Raw genomic sequence first — 18,506 nt, forward strand, 5'->3', positions numbered from 1 at the left:
TATTTATTTATTTTGCTTTTTAGGGCCTATGGAAGTTCACAGGCTAGGGGTTGAATCAGAGCTACAGCTACCACCCTACACCACAGCCACAGCAACTCGGGATCCAAGCCATGTCTGCGACCTACACCACAGCTCACAGCAGCACTGGATCCCCAACCCACAGAGCGAACCCTCATCCTCGTGGATACTAGAAGGATTTGCTTCTGCTGCACCACAGAGGGAACTCCACAACGCTCATTCTTTTAAATACACCTGAAAAGCTATCCAGGGCTTTCCTTTTTTCCTTTTATTTTTATTTTCAAATTACATAGGAAAAAAGCCCAGGGATAAAAATTTTAAATAATTTCTTTCAAATAAATATGTCTCTTCAAAAAAAGTAGTTAAAATCTATTTATCAAATCATGTCATGAAACATTCAGTCCAAAACAGTCAATCCTCATCTCATTTCATTTCATAAAATGTGTAATAATTTCTACTTCCCATTAAAAGGTAAAATCACATGCTAGGTAGTGAACCAATTAAGCTTTTAGGAGTTTGCCTCTCACTTTTACATTAAATGCATAAGCAAAGTTTTATCATGGTGTCTCATGAAATCTGTAGACTTACTTATGAATTTTAAAAATTGAAACTCATTTAACAATATCTAAAATCTGAACACCATCCTCTCACATACATAGACACATTTATCAAAGACTTTGATACACCTGTGTTCACTAAATGAACAATTTAAAATTGTAGCTACATAGTATATTTCTTAATTTGAGATTAAGCAAATAATAACTGGACATAAATTTATTCTTTTAGAACTTATTTAAAGCATATCAAGCAAATTAAATGTAGAAAAATTAAATATTGACTTGTTTTGTCATTGTTTTAATTCTGCTTTTTTTTATTTTGGCCGCACCCACAGCATGCAGAAGTTCCCTGGGCCAGGGATCAAACCCACGCCACATCAGTGACAACTCAGGCTCCTTAACCCCCTCTGCCGTGAGAGAACTCTGTGTTTTATCATTTTTCTAACAAGTTGTATTCAGTAATGTGTCTTAAGACATTTTTGTTAATTGAAAAAATGGGAATTGAACTTTTATGTATAGAAAATAAAACCTGTTTTCCTGAGAGATGTGAAAATGAAAATGAACTTGACTGAGAGGCCCTGTGAAAAACAAAGGCTGAAGTTGCTGCTCTGAGCAGCACATGACACCATGTCACAAAAAAACATTGAATCAGCCCAAATAGATGGAAATGAATGCTTTTATCAGTTACAGATTATCTTGTGTGACAAACCGACCCAAATTTCAGTGGCTTATCCCAACATCCCAACATGCCTTAGTGCTCCTCAGTCACCAGGCCAAGGGATGGCTCTGCTCACCTGAGCCAGGACAGGCCAGTCTCGTGTGTACTTGCTGGCAGTGTCCACTGGGGGGAGCCTGAGAGGTGCTATTTTCTGGGGGGCACCCTTGCTGGCTGCAACAACACTGGGTCTGACTGGATTATTCATTTCACTACCGGATAGACAGTCTAAGCTTCAGCCACAGGGAAGCTGGTCTTCCTAGGGTTCCCAGGTGAAACACATTTCAAGTCTCTCTGGTGTCACAGTTGCTGTTGTCCAGCTGGTCAAAGCAAATCATTTGCCAAACTTGGAGTCAACACACAGGATGCGGTGGCCCCAGGGCTTGGCGAAAATTGAGACTATCACTACAACAACCTACCAGGCCACTATTTTGATATTTGCAACCCCTTCATAAAATTTTGAATTAAATAGGATGACTTTATCATGATAATAACAAAAAATAATAGCTGATGAAATTTTGGAAAAAAACCTTTGGTGTACTTTTCAGGTCTTGAAAAAGAACTTTTATGAAGACGTGATAGATCTTTTCACTGTTACAGCCAGTTTTCACTCTTTGCTTTTTTTTTTTTTTTTTTTTTTTTTTTTTTTTTGTCTTTTTGCTTTTTCTAGGACTGCTCCAGTGGCATATGGAGGTTCCCAGGCTAGGGGCCCAGTCGGAGCTGTAGCCACCAGCCTGCGCCAAAGCTACAGCAATGCAGGATCTGAGCTGCATCTGCAACCTACACCACAGCTCACAGCAACGCCAGATCCTTCACCCACTGAGCAAAGCCAGGGATCGAACCTGCAACCTCATGGCTCCTAGTCAGATTCGTTAACCACTGAGCCACAACGGGAACTCCACACTCTTTGCTTTTCTAATTTTAATTTTTGTTTTTAAGGCCGCTTGTGTGGCATATGGAAATTCCTGGGCTAGGGGTCCAATCAGAACAGCACCTAAGGCCTCCACCACAACCATGGCAACACTGGATCTGAGCCACATCTGCGACCCACAGTGCAACTTGCAGCAATGCCAGATCCCTAACTCACTGAGCAAGGCCAGGGATCAAGCCCACATCCTCACTGAGACAACACTGGGTGCTTAACCTCCTGAGTCACAACGGGAACTCTTCATTCTTTGCTTTTAATAAAATTTATAGAAAGTTTAATGCAGTTGTCAGCTGATTTTTTTTTTTTTTTTTGTATTTTTGTCCTTTTAGGGCCACACCTGCAGCATATGGAAGTTCCCAGGCTAGGGGTCCAGCTGGAGCTGGAGCTGCCATCCAATGCCACAGTCACAGCAACGTGGGATCCAAGCCATGTCTTTGACCTACAGCACAGCTCATGGCAACGCTGGATCCTTAACCCACTGAGCAAGTCCAGGGTCAAACCCGCAACCTCATGGTTCCCAGTCGGATTCGTCTCTGATACACCACGACGGGAACTCCAAGTTGTCAGCTGAGTTATATCATTGACATTCCAATGGCAATACAGTACATCACATAATCTTTAAAAGTTCAGAGAAAAGAGCAGTCTCACCATATCACAAACTCCTCACAACTCCCTCTGCTTACCTATGAGTGCCGTGGATGCTGCCTGGGTCTCGCATCTATGAAAATCGAAAATGTTGAAGAGAGTCTATGTGAACCATGACTAGTGGTAACAGAGACTAGTTTTATTCTGCGGATGTGCAAAACCAATTGGCAAAAAGTTCCATCTCATTCAGAGATGGCTCTCCAATGAAAATATATGTTTTTCCTATGTATCAAAGTTCTAATGTATTTATACTTTGATCAACTGTATATTAATAATAAATTAATGAAAATTTAGGTCCAAGACAAATGTCATTACCTGTGGTCACAGGAAATAAATTTTTAAATTTCTGCATCTGGAAGCTTGTGTGTGTGACGTGGTAAATGATGATTTCCAAACGTTAACATAACAGCATGAGATTTTGTAGAGTTTGGAATTGAAATGCTAAGTCAATGGGGAAAATGATTTCAAAAGTCCCCAGGGTTAAAGCAGAATGTGTTGGTACCCAAACGCACACACGCACACTTACACATGGGTGGCTATGCCTAAACTTAACTGTCCCCTAAACATATAATTGGTCATGCATTTTCAAATGGACTGCGGTGAGCATGAAGTCACTACCTAGAGGGTCCGGTCAGTGCATTTAAAAGAGCATTGTATCAATTTTACTATTACCATGTCACTAGTTCCAGTATGTGAGGAATTACATGTTTGGTAACTCTTTGAAATTGTGATGAAAAATTTTAGATGTCCACTTAAAATGTCTGAGGGGGAGCCTGATTGTTTTCAGTGTTGGATAGTGAATGGGTTTGAAAGCGAGAAAATTGTCTGACAGTGAATTATCTGACTGGTGAGGCAATGAGAAGCATCATCTGAGACTGGTCCTCCAGCAGGTGCTGCAAAGCACCATGCCTCCCTGGGCCCCTGGCGGTGCCTAGGCAGACCACACTCGGGGGCTGGCATGACGTGCCCGCGAGGCCAACATGGCCGTCCCTGGAATGGACACCTCCAGCCCAGACCCCCATCCCAGGGCATGAAGCTGAGAGCTGAATCCCAGCTACCTGACTTTTTACTGTCTTTTAATCCATCCCATAATAGAGAGGAAGGAGAGGCATCATGTTTTGAGATCACACAAATCCCCAGTTTTAGGAAGAGTATTATTAGAAAAATGTGTATCTCCGATTCCTTCCCTACTCTCAAATATAACTTCAGGGGGAGAAAAAAAGACTTCGAGGACAAATGCGTATTTTACCAGGCAAAGTGACGAATCTAATAAGACAGAAGGAAGGAACATGACCTTGTAATATGGTAAGTCGTATTTTATAACTCTGCTTCTCATTGGAACATCATATTAATTCAATAAATAATTACTATTAATTAATTCAACAAATAATAATCATTATTGTAGGCCAAATACCATGTTCAAACAACATGGAGAATAAAATAGAGTCCCTGTTCCCCAAATGGGCACAATGCAATAAACCAAGACAGACATAAAATCAGGTACATATAATGAATTTCTGGAGTGTCGTAAAAAAAAAAAAAAAATGCACAGGCAAATGGGAGATTCGGAAGAGAGGCAGGAAAATCCTTGCTGGGGTGAAGGGTTGAAGGGCCAGGGTTCTCTGAAGATATTGCCCTCAGCATCCCAGGACTCTTGCCCCCGCCCCCGCCCCCGCCCCCGCCCCACTTCTTAATCCCCTGCTATGTTCACACTGACCAGCTCTGTCTAGCCTGGTGGACAGAGACCAAGGGAACAAGGGTTCATCTGGCAAATGTCTCCTGTGTCTGCGGGAGGGTTTGGGGGGCAAACCCAAGCCGTACACAGTAGGTGTAGTTGTGAAACTAACACCCTCCAGCTCTGCTCTGGGACAAGCAATGGGAACAGCTACTCTGGCTTCCGTATTCTTTAGGTTTGGGCAACAAAAGCCGGTCTGACTCCTCGCTTCGGCTTCATCCTCAGTGAAAATAATTAGGCCCTCCAGTTACACATATTATTTCTAATCTGGAAGGAGAAGGAGATAAGCAGGGTGGAGTCATAAAGATTCTTTCATTTGTTTATGTTTTATTTTAAATGCTGCCTTGACCCAGCTTTGAGGTCCTGGCTAGAGGCGGGTCCATTCCCCTTCTCAGCAATCAAGTCCACAGCCCACTCGCTCCCTGGATGGGCCAACACACTGCCAGCTTCTGTGCACCCAGCCGAGTCACCTCAGGGCCAGCCCCTATGCCCCGGGATCTGCACAATTATCCGAAGTATCCAATCCTCAGAAAGCCCAGAAACCTAGCTAATCCCACCCAAACTGCCTCTGCAGCTCCAGCCACTGTCACCCTGTCCCCAGTGCTAACTCTCCGTGCATTTAGAGCTGTAACAAAGAAGAGGTCTGCCTGTTATCTACCTGAGTGTCTCTGTGATGTGACCCACCATCAAAAGAATCTCTAAATCTTACAAGTGGTGAAAGAGAAATTCGAATAGAACACAAACTGCTGTTTGAGTTCAGACATGCTCCGAAAACTTGCCTAATAACTTTTAAAAGCCTAACTTGAAGAGGGGTTGAAAGACGTTTAAAGAAAAAAAAATCTGAATCATTTGATTTTAAATGATATTTTGAATATTACCCTGATGTTCAAACTAGGTAAGCAGCTAAGCCATCTTAAATATGTAGAGTATAAAAACTAGAAATAGGACAAAGAGATTCAACAAATCTTAATTTACATCAGGTTTTTGGCATGAAAGTCACTCCAGATCTTTGGCAGCTGTGGGTGGTGGGGACAAGAGAGGGTACTCCCCTGAAACGAGAGGACTTGAATAAAGAACTCGAAATGCTGATGGGAACAGCTCTGGACCCCAAGTACCTCGTGGTTCTGAGAAAACTGACTGTCAGTTCACCCCGGAGGCAGGATTTGAAGGAATCCTTCTCTGCAGAATATGAAAGGGTTCGGAAAATAGCTCTATTGAGGGATCTCCCTATAAATAAGTGGCTGGCCGCCCATCCAGTTAATCTACAGCAAAGCTCATCTGTTGAAAAATCCCATCCAGACCTACAAAGCTTCTAAACAGTTTTTCAGAAACTTACTCTTAAATGGAAATAGATGCATAAGGATTACCAAGTATTGAGAAAAGCCTCCAGCATGAGAGGACAACAAAGAGAAGAATGTAAAGCATTAAACAAAATAAAATAGAAGAAGCAAAAGAACAACACTCAAAAACAAGACAAAACAAAACCAACTTCAAGCAACTTTGAGGAAGTACAAAAAATATAAAAAATAAGTGAGTTTTACAATAAAAAATTTTTCAAAGAGATGGGAAAGCAAACTTCCTTTGTGAAACAAGATTAGAAAAATTATATGTTAAAAAACGAATACTGGGACTTTCATAGAATTAGGTGGATTTCTTAGAAACTAAAACAGAGCAAAACCAAAATTCAACACAGGTAAAAAAATTAGTCATCTGATTCCTAGGAAGGCCAAGAGTGGCCCAAGAAAGAGAACAAGGAGTTCCCGCTGTGGCACAGTGAATCTAACTGCAGTAGCTTAGGTCAGTGCAGAGACATGGGTTTGATGCCCAGCCAGGTGCAGTGGGTTAGAGGATCTGGCATTGCCATGGCTGCGGCAAAGGTAGCAGCTGTGGGTCAGGGAACTTCTACATGACTCAAGTATGGCCATTAAAAACAAACAAACGGAAAAGCTAAAACAGCACAGGAGGTGAAATCCAGACAGGGGAATCTGCAGAGTCCTGCCTCACCTGCTGTCTCGCACCTTAGTCTTGCTGGGAAGACAATCTTTCTGTGGTTTGAGGAAGGGCATTCACAGTGGAACTTAGGCATCATGCTTTTTGAAATAACAATAAAGATCTTCCCTGTAAGCCAGAGCAACGAGGGTATTGAAGGGATATAGCTCTCCAGCTACATTTACCAAATGTGTTCTCATCCCTCTTCCTTGTCAAGAATGCATTCGTTCCACCGTGATGCTGAGACATTAACTGTTAAGCAATGTTTTCTCTTAAAATTCTGAAATGATTTCATTTACAAAACAATGTCTACAGTTAAAGCTATTGCTTAAAGCCAAGTCTTCTTGATTCCTTTGATTAAAATGAAAGAAGAGGAAAATTCATCGTTTTGGGCAAAACTATCTAAAAATCTTCCTAATCACCGGTTGTTAAAGAGAAGCATTAATTAATTAGAATTTTTAATTTAAAAAAAGCTTCCCCTCTTCCAGAGGATCCAGATAAATACACAGAACAGTGACCAGTCATCCTGGGAGCAAGCACCCCTTACCTCTGCAGTCTTCCCCAAAAAAAACACATGATTTTAGTTTAATCGTGAGAAAAACACCATTCATCCCAATTTAGGGACACTCTACAAAACACCTCATCAGCACCCCTCAAAACTGCCAAGGTCATCAAAAGCATGACCAGTCTGAGAAACAGGCACAGCCATGAGGTGTCTAAGGAGACACGGTGACCAAGGGGCATGTGGAATCCTGGATGGGATCCAGGGACAGGAAAAGGACAACTGATAAAAACTAAGGCGACTGAATCAACTGTGGAATTTAGCTAACAAAGGATCAGTACCCATTCATCAGTGGCATCGAATGGCCCACACCAACCCCAGGTGTCAGTAGTAAGGGAAACGTTGTCTAGGGTGTGGGGACGCCTGTCCTACGTTTGCGACGTTTTTTATACCTGGAAAGCTACTACGTTTATTTTAAAAACTACTTCTCAACTCAAGATTACACGAAAAAGACACTCAGCTTTGTATTTCTGATGCGGTAAAAATTTTAACAGATGGATGACAGTGACATACCTCCACCCCACAAGGGACGTGCTAGCTTCACTCCTTTAAGGATGAGGAACTGGGGTTCCCAGCTGTCTAGGAACTTAGCAAAGTTCAAGGATGTGCTTTCAACAGCCATATGTTCCTGCCTTAAGACATCTGTTAGTTCTAATCCACATAAATATTACCTCCTGAGAAGTTTATATTCACATGTCTTTTCAACTTCGACTGGTTTTATTCAAAATACAATGGTTTATATATTTCTCTGAAAAATCTTGAGTCTTTAGTATAAATAATGACAAACAGAAAACCATGTCTTAAAAGTTAAGGCAAATGAATAATTTTTGTGTCAGATTCTTTTGAACAATAAAACTATCTGTCAAATCTTAGACACTCAGTAAATAATATACTAGCTAATCTGTCAAATTTTTCTTAGATTCTTCCTAGATAGCCATGGAGATTTGATATTTGCTGATTTCATCTTATCACTGCTATCTCTGAGCAATTTTAAATCAAGCCTACAGACACTGTCTTTTTCTGAGAGCTGAGCCAATACCGTTGTGTTATATACACTAGTGAGGTCACACACACACACACACACACACAGCCAAACACCAGTTGTCGAGCATTTGTTATATGTGAGGGGCATTGGGTTGAGGATTTTAAGAATTTTTAAGTAGTATTTGTAGTATCTGCATTAATGAGCTAGATATGATTTAGCCCCAAAAAAGTATTAATTACTGCTATGTGCCCATTTATTCAGAAACAAAAATACTGTTTATTTTTGACTGATTTAAAGCCCTTTTTTAAAAAAATGTGAAACACACCACACATTAACCTGATATCCTAATAGTAAAATACAGTATTAAACATGAAACCAATCCATGAAATATACATGCTAATTTATTAACAATTTTAATAAATATGTAAAACTTATTTAAACCAAAATTATCTTTATGTCAGCATTTCAGGAGAAAGAAAGAACAAATTGAAGGTGGAAAGAAAGTAGAAAATACAGAATTCCATTCATTTTAAGGAATGAATGGAATAGACTATAAAAAATGCAGTGAAAATGCAAAAACTGATCATATCTATGACTTTGAGAATCCAAGATTGAGAAAAATTATGTAAATATTACTTTCAAATTGTCAGAGGGCAGAAATTCAGAGACGGTGTTTCAACTGTGTAACACAAGCAGCCTCTCATCTGAAGAAGTTGGGGTGATAAGTGGAACTTGGGGCAGTGGTCAGGATCTAGAAAGACTAAGATACACATACTCAAGGCAGGGGAAGGACCTCTTTGATCGGGGGGGGGGGAAAGGGGTGGTGGCTATGAACACAGAAAAGAATGTCTGGAGTTCCCCCTGTGGCTCAGCAAGTTAAGAACCCGATAGTGTCCATGAGGATGTCAGTTCAAACCCTGGCCTTGCTCAGTGGGTTAAGGATCTGGCTTTGCCCCAAGCTGCAGCTTAAGTCATCAGTGTGGCTCTGATGCATGTTTGCTGTGGCTGTGGCTGCCGTGGCACAGGTGCAGCTCTGATGCAACCCCTAGCCTGGGAACTTCCATATGCCGCAGGTGCAGCTGTAAAAAAAAAAGGAACATCTGAGGATAAATGACCAGGTTTTTCTTGCAACTGTCAAAAGCTGCTTATCTAAGAAAGGATAAGGAGAAAAGTAGACAGGAAGAAGAAAATAAAAGCATACTCAGATATTGACCCCTGGTTTTCATTCTAAAGAAATTGAGGGAGAAGGTGCTCTTATATTTTTCCATTTCATACCCATTTTCCATGACAAATACGTCTCTCTCTGGCAATAAATTGCATTGGTAGCTGCCCACAGTGGTGGGAAACCAAGGTAAGAACCGTGTGTGTGGCCTCATATTTAGAGCAAAAACTCAAGCAGTCACCTCAGGCTCAGGGACTCTGCTCAAAGCTCTATAAAATGCATTCTATTTTGTACCTTGAATAATAAATTCCTAATGGGATTTATGGCATTTGTAAAAGTTTTAGCAAATTTTGTCAAATTAATATCTAGTCTAGTGGTAGAAAAACTATCAGAAAGAAACTGGGTTAAAGAAATTATATAAATAACAAGGAGAAATATATAAAACCACATCATTAATCATCTGAATGAACATTCCAGTTTTTGAAGTTATAGGAAGTGACAAATATTTCCAATGATTGAATAGAAAAGTGCCTCGAACCAATATAAAGTCATGGAAACACTTATAAAAACACTTGAAAAGGTTTAAAGTGCTATGTAAATGCTCAGATTTGTATTAGGAAACATTCTGATGACAAAAAGGAAACCAGGGTGGTTTATTTATTTCTCTCTGTATCAGCAACTTGTGCTCATCTATTCTGCATTCATTTTTGCTTCCTTCCTTCCTAACAGAAGATGGATTTTATTTGGGTGGCTGTGTGTCCACAGTTTGGACCCCTGGGACCAAACCCCAGGATGCTAATTGTAACCATCAGGTAAAGGCAATCAATTCCATCAGCTTTTTGAAACCATTACTTTTAGATTCTTTGATAGGCTCATACAAATTCAATATCTAGTGGACACAATCTCTTGTCGAGAGAAGAGATTTGTGAGGAAGCTCAACAATAAGCATGACATAAGAAAATAAAGGGGGAGGTGGGAGTTGATTCTGTGCTCCCCTCCCTGGGAACTCATCTCATCTACTCTGACGTGAAGTGCAAGTCTCACTGACGTCAATCGGAGTCTGGCAGGAAGACTTGCAGGACCAGCGCTGCAAAGAAAGACCCACACGGAGCCAGGAAAGGAAGAGGAGCGATCGGGCGGTGGCCTGCACCCCCAGGGGAACACGCAGATGCGGAGGGGACTCCCTTGGGACTGAGCGTTCAAGTCACACACAGAGCATCCCTGCCCTGGGCGCCAACGCCCGGGGGAACCTGTCCCCTTAGCTGGTCTGAAAAGCAGTGGGACGAGCAGGAGGGCTGTTGGAAACTTCGACTCTGCTCCTGAAGAGGGTGCTTCTGCTTGCTGACTCCAGGAGCAAGGCGGAGGAGGCCCACTGAACCTGCCCAGGACACTGGCATGTTTCCTGTCACCCCCCCAGCAGGCACCCCAGTCCCCGCTCCGGCCCCCACAGGGCACCTCCCCCTGAGGGCAAAGGCTCCACTTTGGTAAAGAGTGCTCAGCTGGGCAGGGGCACAGAGCTGGCTCAGCCCTGACACTGCATTGAATGGGGTGAGGGTGGCATGCAGACACCCACCAAGGCAGTGGATGGGGGGCTATCTCTAGCTTTGCCCTGCCCTCCCGCCTGCAGGACCCACCCTGCGTGTCCCCAGGCGTACATCAGGACTCCCCATTAGGGCAAAGCCACCACTGCCAAGAACGGGGAGACTGCACTTAGAGGGACAAACCAGCTGAAACAAGACCCCCAGGGCTTCTGCTCAGAACTCAGACTCAAGCCAGCCCCAAACAGGGCAGTGATGACCACTGAGAAGAGGAGAAACTGTGGCTCACACTTGGCTCTGGTCACTGCTCCCCCAACCCCACCCCCCACCCAGGTGACCGCTGCCAACACACAGAGGGGAAGACGTGACCCCTGCTCACTTCAGATCCAGCTGTCCCTCTGGGACCCCTGGGCATAGGCGATGGCATGGGAGGCTCCAGCACAAGGAATCCCATTCAAGACCAGTGCAGGTAACCATTTCACCTAATTTCATAGAGACATAGAAAGTTAAAAAGAGAAGACAGAGGTATTTATTTCAAAAGAAAAAGAACAAGGAAATCAACTCTGAAAAAACAACAAATGAAATAGAGATAAATAATATAGGATATTTATCTCTGAATTATTTATACACACAAAATGGAATACTACTCAGCCATGAAAAGAATGGAATTTTGCCATTTGCAACAACGTGGATAGACCTGAGAGTATTATGCTCAGGGAAAAAAGTCAGAGAAAGACAAACACTGTATGTTATCATTTACCTGTGGAATCTAAAAACTAAAACAAATGAATGAAAGGAGTTCCCATCGTGGCACAGCAGAAGTGAATCTGACTAGGAACCATGAGGTTGTGGGTTCTATCCCTGGCCTTGCTCAGTGGGTTGGGGATCTGGCGTTGCTGTGGCTGTGGTGTAGGCCGGTGGCTACAGCTCCAATTCGACCCCTAGCCTGGGATCCTCCATATGCCGCGGGAGCAGCCCTAAAAGAACAAAACAACAACAACAACAACAAAGTAAATGAATGAATATAACAAAACTGAAACAGACTCACAGATACAGAGAACAAACCAGTGGTTATGCGTCAGGAGAGGAAAGGGGAGATGGTAAGAAGGGGGTAGGGGAGGAAGAGATACAAACTGTAAGGATAAAATAAATAAGCTATAAAGATATTTGTACAGCACAGGAAATACAGCCAGTATTTTATAGTAATTTTAAATGAAGTCAAAATAATGTGTACAAAACTGTTATAACCTGAAACTAATATAATGTTGTAATCAACCAAACTTCAATGAAAATGAATTCATTAATTAAAAGGGCAACATTAAAAATATTAATGAGGAGAACAAAGTGCTAGAAGAACAAGGAGAGAAAAAGGGCAGAGCTGCCTTAACTTGCTCATGGAAATTAGTGACACAGAGCAAGATGGAAATTAGTGACAAACAGCAAGACATCATAAAGTGGCCGCAGAGATTCAGTTCTGAGCTTTCTAACAAAACAAAGTGACAGACAAGATCACAAAGCGATAGACTCATGGAATCCAGAAGAAGAAACTAAACGTTCAGGGACAACACTGCTTTTCTGGGATTTGCACTGAGAGGAGTTTCTCCTCTGAATCTTTATATAGGGACACTCTGAGGACTTGGCACATGCCAGGTTAGCCCATAGCAAAGGGACTCTTCAGGAGCACAGACCCGGCGGCCGCTGCCAAAGATGGGACAAGGTCCTGAGGTCCACAACAGCAGGGGTGGATGATGCGGGAGAGCAGACTGTTAGGAACTGAAACATCGCCTGCCGTGGCAGTAAGCAGAGGATGCCACAGTCATTAGCAATCACAGCCACCTCCAAGGGTGGGCAGGTGAGTCCTGACGGAACTCGGGGAGGAAGCCAAGAACACCTGCCGTCCGGCAGCCAGCAGAGGGCAGCCACTCCGGGGGGTGAGCCCTTGAGGAGACAGGATGTGAAAACAGGAGGCTGGCCCGGAGAGCTGAGGTGCATGTCACAGCAAAGATTTCAGTGAGTCCAGACCTTGCATCTTCCCATACATAGAAACGCACCAACTCCCTTAACGAGAGACCTGGTTTTCCTTTATTAACGGTAATCTTTTGTTCCTATTACCTGCCCTTTGTTGGAAAACTCCTATATATCCCAGCCCCCCACCCCCTGTCACCTCCTCTACATCCTAGCCATGCTCCCCCCCACCTCTGTCACCTCCTCTGAGCAGTTTCCTCAGGGTTACTGAGAGGCCACCTCCCAGGCTTAAGTCCTCTTTTTGCCCCAAAGAAAACGTAGCTCAAGCTCTCACACTGTGCATTTTTTAAGTCCACACACAGCCCCACAACCATTGAAACTGAGCCTCACCTAAATTAAGTCATTTGCCTACCTTCTCACACCTGGTAAAAATATTAGAGACACACCTTAAACCCAGATGAATCAAACTCTTGGGTCTTTTCTCCATCATACTTTATTAGTGTCTGATTTCTTACCCTTTCGGCAATTCTAGACAAGCTAAGGTAAATGTTTGAAAGAAGGAAAGAAGTATTTAGTCTATGGTGGAGTTAAGGCCTCAGGACACCTGAGAGTTAGCACTGCTGAGAGTGGCAGTGGTTCGCACCTAGAGCCAGGTTGGCTGCCAGCAGCATAAGAACAGGCTCAGGACAAGTTCAGAGGGCCAGAGCCAGGGGGCCCCTTCAGCTGACCGGGTGGATCTTACCAGGGGCTCCAGGGCCGGGCTGGCCAGTAACCAGGCAATAATTCCAGCAGGTGGTTAACTGGGTGGGGGCTGCAGGAGAACAGGGGGCTTTGGTCTCCACAGATGCTCCAAGTTCCATGGTTATAGGGGTTCTTTTTAATTTTTATTATTTACTGAAGCACCGTTGATTTACAATGCTGTGTTACAATTTGTGTTACATTGTTTCCAATGTACAGCAAAGTGACACAGTTATACATACATACATACAACTATATATATATATATACTTTTTCAGATTTGTTTTCATTGTGGGTTTTTACAGGATATTGAACAGAGTTCCCTGGGCTCTACAGTAGGTCCTTGTGGTTTATCTCTTTTAGATACAGTAGTGTGCGTCTACTGTTCCCACAAACCCCGTTTATCCCACCCCCCTTCCCCTCTGGTAACCATACGTTTGTTTGCTATGTGAGTCCTCCAAGTTCCATGTTTAATGCATTCTTCTCAAGTGAATTCCCTCTCCCTATCCTGCTGTTAAAAAAAGAGAGAGAGAGAGTCCTGCAAATTTTGACTTCAATGCATTAGGTGGGTTTCTGCTAGCCATGCCCCAACATTTTTTTTGTCTCTTTGTGAAGGAGGACTTATTTGATTCTTAGTCATTTGTGCTGTGCGCTTAGCTTTAGAAATCATTAAGCAGTCGTTTCATTCAACAGAGTCTTCACAGGAGAGAGCAAAGTGCAGAGTTACTCGTTAAATTGTAATTCAAGAATCACAGCAGAAGAGACAGAAGCCGAGGGGAACGTTCTCCTGAAGGGCTCCTAGCTGGGGACCTGCCGCCTTCCAGCAAAACCACGGTCACATCTGAGCTCACGTGTGGCACCGCGCTGACCCTTTTCCTCTTCACACTCTTCTTAGACATTTCTACTCTCCAGGGACCGTCTGAATCAAGGAGCTTGCTACCAGGAAGAGCCACGGGCAGTCCTGGAGGATTTCTGAAATGCTGTCATTTCCAGGAAAAGTATACAATTTGCAAGTGTCCCCTAATAGACTATGTCTCTGAGTCGGCAATTCCCAAGAGATCCATTACCTCTTTACAGTAAGACAGCATCAATTGGGCTGATTTTAAAGAACGTGTTTTAAATAAAATATAGCCTTGTACAGATCAATATGTTTTGCTTTCTTTAGAAGAAAATGAAATTTCAACCTAATTGCCTGTTTCAAAACTCCTTTAAAGAAAAAACCCATTGCTTATGGCAAACCCCATTGACAGCATGTTTCTTGAGCACAAAATCATTTCCAGGCACCTTAATTGCACAGGCAAATGTGAAGCCTGGGAGTCAAGTTGCAATTACTGTGAAATGTTCACGAACTGTCCAGCGGTGGTGAAGCCAAGAATAAATCTAAAAATGTGCAAACTGGAGCCTGTGTCTACGCTCTGAATATCAGAAATTGCGTTACTCAAATGCTGCTTTTCGGCTGCACAAAATAGAGATGTATAGGGAAAAATTTGACACCATCCCATCACAGCACATAGCACCTTAAAAACACCAGCTATCATGTGCTGGCTGTCGGGAGAAGAGATAACTGCTGACTTTGCACAAGCGCAGCTTTCCTTGGAAGCAGCATATTCGAGTTACGTGGAGTCTGCTGTGATGTACAAAATCATTTTCAGAGTCTCCCTGTTCAAGGCACTGTCTTCTTCTTTGCCTTGTTTATTTCCACACCTGTGACTACAGCCAAGTGAATAAAACTCTAGCTACATAGTGGTTAGAGTTTATTCCTAATTAAAATAGAATAAAAAGAAACACACACATTCAAAGATGCACAATGTGCCAGGCACTGTCTTCCTAGGAGGAAAGTAACTTGAAATTCACTTTCACCAGCTTCCCTCTGATGTGGGGACACCAGCCAGCACCTTGGTACCGTCAGTGGGGGTGGGAGCTCTTGGAGCTGCCTGGTTCCTTTTCAAGACCTCCAAATGCTTATCCTAGGAATTGTGGACGAGGTTCCAAGGAGCATGGATGTCTTGGGAATGATGATCTGCAAATACAGGGAGTTGATGTGTCGGAAACTTCGCACCCGCAGCAGAAAGCGCCTGGGCTCGCGGCCACTCCGGGTAGACCCTGCCGCCCCCCACATGCGATCCGGTCCTGGGCAAGGTGCCTGATCCCCAGGAGCTCCAGGTGACCTCGAGGTAAACTGGGAATGAAGCAATCGCCTGGAAAGCGATTAAATGACAATAAATGAGCCACATCTGCGTGGCAGGCATGGGATGGATGTGCAGAGAGGGTCAGGTCCTGCCTCTCTGGAGGAGGAGGGGCGCCTACCGGGACACCGCCCCCTCCCACAGCAGCAGGTCATCTCGGGGGCTGCCAGGGCCACCAGGCGCGGACACTGTGGTCCATCTTCTCCGGGTTCTCCCCGCTGACCTCAGTATTGGAGTCCCCATCACACTAAAGCCTGCCAAGAGGTCTGGGGCCACACATCCCGCCATCGGCAGGTGCCCAGGCTGGGCAGAGGCTCCTTGCCTGGATCAGGGAGCCGCTCCTTCCTGGTCCTGGCCTCGGGCTACCCGCCCCTGCTGATGACCGCCTCTAAAAGTTCAGGACTGTATGGACTTGCACAAAATCCGCAGCTTTCTTAGGAAGCTGGACTAACAAAGTTGATGCCAGTAAATAAAAAACAAAAAGTAGCCAAGCCTGTCTGTGAAAAAGACAAAGCATTTTTCCTCAGAAATGCCTTCTGTCCCCGTTCTCTTTAAAACAGCTCTGTTTGAGGGACCCTCTTAAGTGGTCCAGAACCCTGGCTTGTCTTAAGTCGGCCAAGAGATTAATATTTTGGACTATTATTATAGTCCAATAATATATAATAATATAATATATTTTGGGACTATATTATTATTTTGGATTATTATTTTGTGATATTTTGGACATACAAATAATAATAGATAATTTTGTGATTCTCATTTACAAGTAAAAATGCCTAAAAATAACAGGTTTGGCACGTAATTGACATACATGAGGTTTTACATGAGCGTATTCATGAGGTATAAACCCTCCCTAAAACTATCTTCCCATAAATCATAAATGTACACCCTTCAAAATTATATCCTGAACCCAATACTTTACTGTCAAATTTTGCCAGCAAGGATAAGTCTCATATAATTTAGCTGAATTTAAGAATATCACATTATATGCACAAGTAAATTTTCAATGTAATAGAAGAATGGGGAAGCAAATTATTCTCATTTACAGAACTTAGCTAACAAAGTCTTCACTTTAAGTACAAAAAAAACTTTCTGTCTTATTTATTTTAGTGAACTTTTTTTTTCTTCAATTGAAATCTGCATAATTCTTGGGGATTAAGAACAGAATTGAATCTTTAGTTTACTGCATCTGCACATTCTGAATTTGTTTTCAGAAGATGATTAAAAAAAAAGAGGTGAATTTTATTCTACTAAAAGCCTGAAGTTCTTTTCTCAATCTCTTTCTTCCTTAATTTACTTTCTGGGGGGGGACAAAAAAGCCTAATTTCTTAACAATTTTTCTACCTCCTAAAAGTGGAGGTCAGACAAAAAGTTACTTAACGAAGTGAGCTGTTAGGTAGTGAAAGTTTCCTCGACTCAATTAATATCATGAATATAGGAATTTTTTTTTTTTTGCATGCCTGGGAAAAGCAAAGCAAATCCATCCACAATTAAACTTTCTTTGCTAATGTGTCAGTTGCCAAAAGGTTGGAGAACCACACAAAAGAGAAAAGAAACTGCTCAAATCTTTTTCTTGTCATGCCAAAGTAACCCTTGCAATCATGGTTGGAACCTACAGAATTTGATGACATATTTATGCGTAAATCACATAGCTCTTCAAATCTAATAGAATCGAAAGAGCACACCGGGGTGATAATTTAGTAAAGACATGTTTTATCAGTCCTTATGCCATAGACCCAGGTCATTCATCACATTCAAGTTAACACAGAGAAAACATCCCAGCATAGGCAAATACCCACTTCAAAGAAATTCCTTTTTTTCCTTTTGGCCATACCTGAGGCTCGTGGAAGTTCGGATCAAATGCTCACCACAGCAGCAACCTGAGCCACTGCAGTGACAGCACCAGATCCTTAACCTGCTGTACCACAAGGGAACTCCCTTAAATAAATTCACTGCTTCTCAAACATTCCCAGGATTGCTGCTTCCATTGGGGTTTTCTTTTTTTTTTTTTTTTTTGGTCTTCTAAACTGATTTTTAGAAAACATTTGATTTATATTTACATCAAATATCTATTGTGTCACAGAAAAATGCATTCAGAAGGAGTCGCCAAGGTGTCTTCCTAGACGACTATTTCTTCAGTTGAGAATCATAATGCACCATCCTGTTTTGGAGAGGAGTTGAGTCATTTCAGTGACCAATTGTCATGCTTAACAATTTATAGTCAGGACTGTTTGTGTACCCAGCCTTAAGTTTCTGCATGTGAGCGGCACGGAGCAACATATAAAGAGTCCAGCTCCCCTGCCGCATGTGCTGTGTGTTTGCAGTTCTCCTCTCTCCGGGGCCCATGCCTCTGCCAGTCAGATTCCCAGATGGTGTCAGCGGGTGGGTATGAGTGTCCCACTTTGGAGCATAAGAATCCCCCATCTCTGAGAACGAATGTTCTGAATCAGCTGCTGCCCCATCCTCTGGCTTAGGACCTTCTGTCTCTGACCTGGTCTCCTCCTGCCTGTCCCTCTTGCTTAGTTACAGTGAGGACAAGCCTGCTGGGCTTCTCCCCACCCTTGCCTGGGCAGGTGCTCATCCACATAAAACATCCACAACTAGAATAAACACCTAGTTATAAATAGGAATGAAACCCTCCCCTGGCTGTAATGAGGCCCCTTCTCCCTGCTGGGGCACTGTCAGGGAAGCTCTGTTGGGAGAGGGGACTTTCCTCTGTACCACATGATAAGGAGTCCCCTCCATCATATTAGTGGGGAGCAGTGATGAGGTGCCCTCCCCCA

Source organism: Sus scrofa, chromosome 3, assembly GCF_000003025.6.
Source record: "Sus scrofa isolate TJ Tabasco breed Duroc chromosome 3, Sscrofa11.1, whole genome shotgun sequence".
Lineage (NCBI taxonomy): Eukaryota > Metazoa > Chordata > Mammalia > Artiodactyla > Suidae > Sus > Sus scrofa.